Source organism: Lipotes vexillifer, unplaced genomic scaffold, assembly GCF_000442215.2.
Source record: "Lipotes vexillifer unplaced genomic scaffold, Lipotes_vexillifer_v1.1 scaffold194, whole genome shotgun sequence".
NCBI classification, from domain to species: domain Eukaryota; kingdom Metazoa; phylum Chordata; class Mammalia; order Artiodactyla; family Lipotidae; genus Lipotes; species Lipotes vexillifer.
In genome coordinates this window covers 165,300-173,924 of record NW_006771758.1, presented here as the reverse complement: position 1 = coordinate 173,924, position 8,625 = coordinate 165,300, and positions in this window count along the sequence as shown.

Genomic DNA, 8,625 nt, shown 5'->3' with positions numbered 1-8,625 from the left:
AGCAGGAAAACAGGCAGTAATCCATGTGGCAGAGTTTACTTGTGACCAGCTGGGATAAGTGACCTATGCGTTCCTTACATGCAACATATCAGGAGTGGAAAAAGGGAATTTGTCAGTTGTGGCAATAAGTATAATGAAGTTTTGTAGCAGGTCATGCTCATATATTCAACACAGGTACAATCAAAATTTTACTCAATTCTGGTAAATCTAAGTCTGTATCTGTTACATTGTCTTTAATGATGAAATGTCAGAACTGACTTACACAATAAAAAGTGTTTTGTTTCTTTGGTTCTTTAAATTACAGTCATGGTGAGTAAAACATAGCTCAGAACACCTAATGTGACTTAGTGGTTGTCTCATCAGGAAATACAGTTTCTACTTCCTTGTTTATGTGACGAAAGAAACGGAAGAACAGCTTCAGGGCTAACAGCACATTTTGGCTTCTCTAAGAAACTTGCTTGCTTGCTTGGGGCGGGAAGAACCGGGTTCCTGATTGGCTGATTCAAAATTAAACAGCTCCCTCCCGCCTTGGGGACTTCCCGCCCTGCGAAGGGTATACAAGCCTCGCCCGGCTGTTAGTCGGGGTCTCACTCACTTCTCTCCGAGTGGGACCCTGTCCGGACAGTTTGTGTAAGCTTCTATACTTGTATAAATCCTTTGCTAATCTTTCTACTTGGCGTTGTTGATTCTCGGGTGTCCTTGGTTGGGACACGGGTCGCGTTTACCGGGGAACTCGACTCCAGGCGTGTGGCTCCCGGACCACAACATCTGGGGGCTCGTCCGGGATCGGACAGTGGAGGTTAAAGATGTGAAACAGGGTCCCTCTCTGTCTTTGGACTACTCGAAGTGGAGGTTAAAGACCTGAAACAGGGTCCCTCCCTGTCTTTGGACTACTCGAAGTGGAGGTTAAAGACCTGAAACAGGGTCCCTCCTCCGAAGCCACCGCCTGCTCCTTCCTCGGGTAAGTTTGCGACCCTTGGCTTGCCGGCAAGAAACTGGGAGACTCCATTAAGGCTTGTCGGACGCGACGTTAAGCCTGGAGTCAGGAGGAGTCCCGGGACGCCGCGATTCCTCCTTGGGAATTCAAAGTCGGTTTCGATATTCTTTGGTCCCGACTTTGAACTGGGAGTGTGTCAAAACTTGTTGTTCTCTCCTTCTGTCTTTTGTCACTCGTGTGTGTGTGCTCTTGCATTTGGACACTTTGGCTTTGTGCTTATGCTAAAACCTTTAGCTCAACAGGAATTTAACAATGGGACAAGGTATGTTCCGGATGCAGACCCCCCTGAGCCTAGTTCTGGACCACTTCAGAGACTTCCGCCAGATCGCCAGGGGACTCAGGGCCTCTGTAGACCCGGAAACCCTCTGCACCTTTTGTGAATTGGAATGGCCGACATTTGAGGTGGGATGGCCATCCGAAGGTACGTTCTGTATTCCGGTTATAGCTGCGGTGAAAGATATTGTCTTTAAGGCACATGATGATCAGACTCTTTATATTGAGTGTTGGCGGGGTCTCGTGGAGACATCACCTGACTGGCTGAGGCCCTGGTTGCCCCCGCCGGGAACTACCAACAGAAAGGAAACAAGATCTAAAGATAACATGTGCCGCCAAGATGGCGGACGGGAAAAAACCTAATGTCAAAAGCTCTAAGTCCCCGCCCCCTCCTCTTGTAGGGGAGGGAGAGGAAGGAGGAGAAACCCCTCCTCCCGAGGCGTCTGCACCTCCCCCTCCCCACGTCCCTCCCGAGGCGGATACCGGCCGCGATGACGACATTCTCCCAGGTCGGGCCAGGAGACCGCATACTCGGTCTAGAGATCACTTGACAGAACCGCGGCCCACTGCTCTGCCTCTGCGGCAACAAGCACCTAGACCAGGGGAGGCACAGCCCTTTCTTACTTACGGCCCCTTCTCCACGACTGATGTATATAATTGGAAATTACAAAATCCTCCATTTTCTGAGAAACCACAAGCGTTAATATCACTGTTAGAAACTATATTTGTAACTGACCAGCCGACCTGGGATGATTGTCAGCGATTGTTACAGGTTTTGTTTACCATGGAAGAAAGAAAAAAAATATCATGTGGGGGGCCCGTAAACAGGTACTTGGTCCAGATGGACGGCCCACTGATAACCCCAACCTAATTGAAACCGTGCTCCCTAGTACCCGACCGGAATGGGATCCTAACACGGAGGAGGGTCGAGGGGCTTTGGCCCGTTTTCGCCAGACTCTGTTAACAGGACTTCGGGCGGCAGCACGAAGGCCAACTAATATGTCCAAGGTTACAGAGGTGACCCAGGGAGCCACAGAGTCTCCAGCCGCCTTCCTGGAAAGGCTGATGGAGACTTACAGGCTATGGACCCCCATAGACCCTGAGGCACAAAAAAAAAACAGGCAGGTGGGCAATTAACTTGGCCTTTGTGACACAGTCGGCCCCAGATACCCGAAGGAAAGTACAAAAATTAGATGGTTTTGAAGGGAAGAACTTATAAACTGAGAAGAGACGGTTAAGGCAGGTATTAAAAGAAAAAGTATTCTCAGTCACTAGGCAACGTGTGACTTGTGCACAAGTAAACCAAGGGGCCAACTCACAACACCAGGAACTGCATCGGTATCGAGGCAACGAGGCAGGCTGCTTTTGGGAAATGGACTTTAGCCTGATAGGAATTTTAAAAGAGGCCTTCTCCCCTAAGCTAAGTATTAAACAAAGGGGAAACCTTTGAGATACAAATGTCCTATCTGGTCTTCTAAGAAACCCTTATCTCTGCCATCTTTTTAAATGCAAATTTAAAAAAAGAGAGTAAAGTAACTTAACACTTGACTTGTCAAGGATAAATAGAAATCCCAAGTGTCTTTTCTATAAGCACTAGTAAAAAGGATTTAGCCATCTAGATTGGTGACCTTGATTTGTTCCATCTGCCAGAAGCCCAGTTTGAATCCAACCCCTTGTAACATAGATTTTATGTTGTACCTGACTCAGGACTGAAATTTTGGAATGGGAACAATGAGACCTCTGTGTTTGTATTTTCATATTTATCTATATGTGTGCTGTAGATGTATGGTATTGCCAAAAATTAATTCATAGAAGAGCTCTACTTAATCGGCTTTTAAAAAAATCAAACACTTACATAAATACTCAGAAGTAAAAAATAATCTGGCCAGAATGAATTTCGGGTTCATGTCATCTGAAAAATATTCAGTACTAAACTGATATCTGGTATTGAAGGTGGCTTAAACTTGTTGGTTTAATATAGACATGTCTTTAGAGTCATCAATGTTGAGTATAATAATTCTGTTGTACCTAGGTTTACTAACGGTCAAATAAAACCTTATTCCATCTGTTATAAATCTGTCAACAAGAAAAGTAACGCAATGTAAAAAAAAAAACAACTTTAAGGAAGGTAAGATGTATGTTTTCAGTAAAAAAGGGTGGGACAAATAAAAATAAAATACTGAAAACAGTAATACATGATCAGGATTTTCTAAGATTGGACTGAATTTAGTTGGGTAAATGGATTTTATTAGGAATGGGCTAGAACAAGACTGGATTTGGTTTCTTCCCCCAAAGTATTCGTAAAATGCTGCATTTGACAACAGACTGTGTGAGTTTCTTTGCATTTAAGTGATCTGTATTTTCTTTTGAGATCTTTTGTAACTTTGGTTAAGGAATAAGTATTGTCTCACAGTGACCTATGATCTTATTTGACCAACTGTTTTAAAACTTTTTGACAAACTTCCCAAATATCAAATTTTAATTGCTTCTTTTGATTTCCAGTTAACATCGTGATACTTCAGAGGTCCCCTGAGGTATCTTAAAGAAAAATATTTAACTAAGATTACTTGGTATGTTAAACGTAATCATTCATAATTCTGGTTATTGTAACCAAGTTTCTTTATTGATTCCAAGGATTTGGACTGGATACAAAAGAAAAAGGGGGGGTATTAGATAAGGAGAAGGAAGGAAAGATATGGATTACAGGGGGCCACGGGGACTCAACGCTGTTTTTGAACCACAGACAGGAAGGTCGACTGGGGCAAACAAACAGTCACCCACTCCTTCCTGGTCATGCCTGACTGCCCCTATGAAGGCAAGACAAAGATCACCGAATTTTTATTCCTGAGAACCTAGGCCTGATGTTGTTTCGTCGCATGCATGAGCGAACGCATCTGGGATCTACAGGGTTACATGAACTGTTAAAAACTCGTTTTCGAATTCCATAACCAGTTTCCCGAAGTAACCTTATTACAATTTGTGGATGATTTACTTGTGGCTGGAAAAACTGCGGGATTGTCTAACAGGAACAAAAGGCCTAATAAGGTTACTACAGGACTTAGGCTATAAACTCTCAATTATAAAGGCTCAGATTTGTCAAGAACAAGTAAACTATTTAGGGTATATCCTAAACGGAGGACACAGCACTCAGGCCATCCTAACCTTACCAACCCCTACCACAAGAAAGGAATTGAGAGAATTCTTGGGAATGGTGGGTTATTGCCGGCTCTGGATACCCAGATTTGCAGAGCTGGCCAAGCCTCTATACGATGCCCTGAAGGGCGTTAACCAGAATGGCCCTGAAGCCACCAAGATTAACTGGACTGAGACACAAGGGAAGGCCTTCCAGGACATTAAAAGGGCTCTTACCTCACCTTCTGCTCTGGCACTCCCCAAACCTGATATGAACGAACCGGGGTGGCAAGGGGGGTACTAACTCAGAAACTTGGGCCCTGGCGAAGGCCGATAGCCTATCTCTCTAAACAACTGGACCCAGTAGCCTCCGGGTGGCCCTCATGCGTCAGACAAATTGCAGCCACTGCCCTGCTGAACCTCGGCACTGGAAACCTTTTGTACAAAAACTGAAAATAAAATTTCCGGAACCCACATTGCCACCTGGAGACTTAGTCTGGGTAAAGAAGCATAACCCCCAGACATTGGAGACTAGGTAGACTGGACCTCATCTGATTGTGTTGAGTACCCCGACTGCTGTTAAAGTCGACGGTGTCCGGACTTGGATTCATCATAGCAGAATAAAGAGAGAGTACACCACAGAGGACGTGGACACTAACAGACGGATTGACTGGGCAAACTTTAGCCCATAACGAAACATACCTTCTGAATACGGAAGACCAGGAATCAAGGATTTGATTAGTTCCTAGAAAAGAGGGGGGAATGTGACGAAAGAAACGGAAGAACAGCTTCAGGGCTAACAGCACATTTTGGCTTCTGTAAGAAACTTGCTTGCTTGCTTGGGGCGGGAAGAACCGGGTTCCTGATTGGCTGATTCAAAATTAAACAGCTCCTTCCTGCCTTGGGGACTTCCCGCCCTGTGAAGGGTATAAAAGCCTCGCCCGACTGTTAGTCGGGGTCTCACTCACTTCTCTCCGAGTGGGACCCTGTCCGGACAGTTTGTGTAAGCCTCTATACTTGTACTTGTATAAATCCTTTGCTAATCTTTCTACTTGGTGTTGGTGATTCTCGGGTGTCCTGGGTTGGGACACGGGTCGCATTTACCGGGGAACTCGACTCCAGGCGTGTGGCTCCCGCACTGCAACATTTATTCTCCACATCCTGTAGTAAGTAAAGTTTCAATGAAAGATAAATCTACGTGGCGTGGCGAAAAGAAAATTTACATGTGTTGATAAGATCATTTTAACAGGTTTTACCACGTATGACATTGTTTCTGGGGATGGACACAAGCCAGAGTTCCCTGCTCTGACATTTTCACTGATGTCATCCCCCTTGATCCTCAATTTGAAAGTGGATAAACATGTTTTGTTTTCTTCTTTAAGAAATTAAATAAAGTATGTTGTCTAGACATGATCCTCTAATGATTTTCAGTCAGTGGTCATCAACAGAAGAAAAGCCCAGAAGGATGACATTCAGTCAGGTAAGAAAATTCTCCCTGAAATCAGAGCTTCATCTTTAACATGCAATCAGAGGCTTTCACAGGTTCTGCATCACTCTGCAGTCAGCCCTACCATATGGGATTTGCTCTGAGAATCTCACATCAGATGACTGACCAATATGTCTTAGTACACTGATCTGGTACCAGAGCCTGCCTCTCTTAATGATCTCCTGCGGGAAGGTTGGAATATTCTAGGGTGTTTCCTGGAGCCATCTACCCTATACAGGTACACTTCCAAGTAGAAACAGAAGCTTTGATTCTCACTGGGACCCCTGCTTTGTCCAACCAACCTCTCTAGAAATATGATGTTGTAATCTCTCCTGATTAGAACATTTCAAGGTCTCTCCCAGTGCTAATTTAGTAAAGGTAAAAGAGAAACAAGAAAGAGGCAAACTATTCAGGAAGCAATATATAGGATTCCTTTACTTAATGCATTTATCTGATATAGCCAAATATTGATAAATATAGATTCATTTCATAACGGTCAAGAGGAGGAGGAACCTCCATATGCCAACTGTATATATAAAATGGAATGAATATTGCATAAGCTCCAGCTTAAGCTTAGCTACGAGGTACTAACTCTTCTCATAAAGAAGCAATAGTTCTCCATCATTTGAAGCACACTGAGGACTCAGACAGCTGGGCACTGAGGGTGTAGTCTCCTCACTCAAATTCTGTACCTGCATCACAGAGCAATGAAATATTCCCAAAGAATTATTAAGGATGAGGTGGGGAGCCGAAATAAAAACGATGAAACCATAGTCTGCCCTACCATCTGTTCTGCTGAATATTACCACCATCTTGGCCCAACAGGACCTTCCCACTTTTCTCTGGGCCTCCCTACTTTCCACCTCCATCCTCTCATTATACCTTACCTACACTTGGAAACGACTCTAGTTTTTCCACTTATCTTTATCAACAAGTAATCCAAATATCAACTGCGTATATAACTCCCCAGAAACCTCAGGTCTAATTCAGTAATCCATGACCTTCGAAGTCCAAAGTTTTCCTAATTCCCTTTATTTTATTTTTTCTAATTTCCATGTACTTACACTCTCAGGACCTCCACCGTTCTCAAGTTCGTCTTCCCTGCAAAATCTGTCAACCTAGACATAGACTTACCACCCTCTAATTATCTCCTAGGGAATCCAGTTTTTAAAAAAGCCTCAGCAAGGCTTATGGACTTTATTAAAGACTCTTTAAGATAACCCATGGGAGACAGCAGTACACCCACAGATACCTACTTAATACACCCTCAGAGTAATTTTTTTTTCCTTTTTATAAAGCCTTTTCTGTCCAATGAAGACTCTCAGCTCTTCTTCTTCAACATATGCAGTGTCTCACCCTTCTGATTACTCTCTGCTCTATCCCAGGTCCACTCCCTTTCCTGATTTTACATTCTTTCCCAAATTTTTACGTTGGTAAAATCAAAAATATATATAACATGGTAATTATTATAAAGTGCACCGTTCAGTGATATTAAATACATTCATATTATTGGGCAACCAACATCACCATTTATGTAATTCTTTTCTATCTTTTTAAACTGTAACTGTATATCCTTTAAACATAACTTTCCTTTTTGTTCCATAACCACCTGAAAAGCATCATAACCCTCCCAGTTTCTATGGTTTTGACTACACTAAGTACCCCATATAATTGAAATAAGTAGCTGTATTGTTATGACTCACTAAAAGTCACAAAATTGGCATTTTTGGTAGCTAAATTTCCTCAAGATTCATTCATGTTGTAGCATATTCCTAGATCTTTTCCTTCTTAAGACTGAATAATATTGTATTATATGGGTATACCACATTTTGCTTATCCAGGAACTACAGGATGGACACTTAAGATTGCTTTCATATTTTAGCTACTGTGATTATTACTGATATAAACATTGGAGTACAAATATTTCTTTAAGACTCTGATTTCTATTCCTTTTGGTATACCTCATAGTAAAATTCCTGGATCATGTAGTAATTCTACTTTTGAGTATCTGAAAAATTGCCATACTGTTTTGCAAAGCAGCTGTATCATTCTACATCCCCAGTGACAACACAATGGTTCCAACTCCCTCACATCCTCACCAATACTTGTTTTCTGCTTGTGTATGTGTGTGTGTCTTTATGTATGCATGCACACAAATATATAAACATGCATTTAGTGATATGGAGCATCTTTTCAAGTGCTTAGTCATTTGTACATCTTTTTTTGAAGAACCATATATTCAAGTCTTTTATCTATTTTTGAATCAGGGTGTTTGCTTTTTGTTGAGTTGTAGGAGTTCTCTGTATATTCTGAATAGAAATCTCTTGTCAGATAGGTGGCTTTCAAATATTTTTCCCCATCTTGTGGGTTGCCATCTTATTCTATTTACATTTCTTTGATACACATTTTTTTTAAATTATGTATTGCAAACTGTTTATTTTCTTGTTAGCTGTGCCTTTGTTGTTCCTTCGTTTCATACTGAGGAAAACACTGCAAAATCCAAAATCATGAAGCTCTTTTCCTGTGTCTTTTAAGACTTTTTATTAGGTCTTATACTTAGCTTCTTGATACATTTTCATTAATTTTTGCATATGATGTTAGGGAAGGGTCCATCTTCCTTCTTTTGCATGTTGACAACAAGACTTCTCAGCACAATTTGTTGAAAATTCTATCCTTTCTACTTTGAAAAGTCTTGCCAACATTTTCAAAAATCATTTGGCCATATATCAGCGTTTAT